Raw genomic sequence first — 488 nt, 5'->3', positions numbered from 1 at the left:
CTCTTCTCCACTAACCTCATCCTCTCTCCCACTCACTCTAGTTCACTCTCAACTTCCTCACCACCCCTCTTTCTCTCTATCCCTTGCTTTCTCTCCCTACACTTTCAGTCTCTCTTTCTCCCTCTCTCTCCCCCCACTCTCTCTCTCTCCACTTTCAATTTTTCTGACCTTCTTTAACATCTTACTTCACTCACTAACTCATTCAGTCCCTCTTCATTCTTCTTTCAAACTCCTCCTCCTTCTCTCTCTCTTTCTCTCTCTCCCTCTCTCTCTCTCTCTTTCATCTCCTCTACTCTCAAACTCCCAGTCATTGCCACCTCCTCCTTCTCCTCTTATTTGCCTTACACTCTTATCCTCCCACATTCTCTTTCACTCTCCCTCATTTTCTCCCTCATTTTCACTCCCTCCTTCTCTAGCTTCCTCCACATATCCCCTCTTTCTTCTTAAACTTCTCTCTCTCTCTCTCTCTCTCTCTCTCTCTCTCTCTC

The sequence above is a fragment of the Octopus bimaculoides genome, chromosome 2 (genome assembly GCF_001194135.2).
Source record: "Octopus bimaculoides isolate UCB-OBI-ISO-001 chromosome 2, ASM119413v2, whole genome shotgun sequence".
NCBI classification, from domain to species: domain Eukaryota; kingdom Metazoa; phylum Mollusca; class Cephalopoda; order Octopoda; family Octopodidae; genus Octopus; species Octopus bimaculoides.
Note: the sequence above shows the minus strand (reverse complement) of the source record.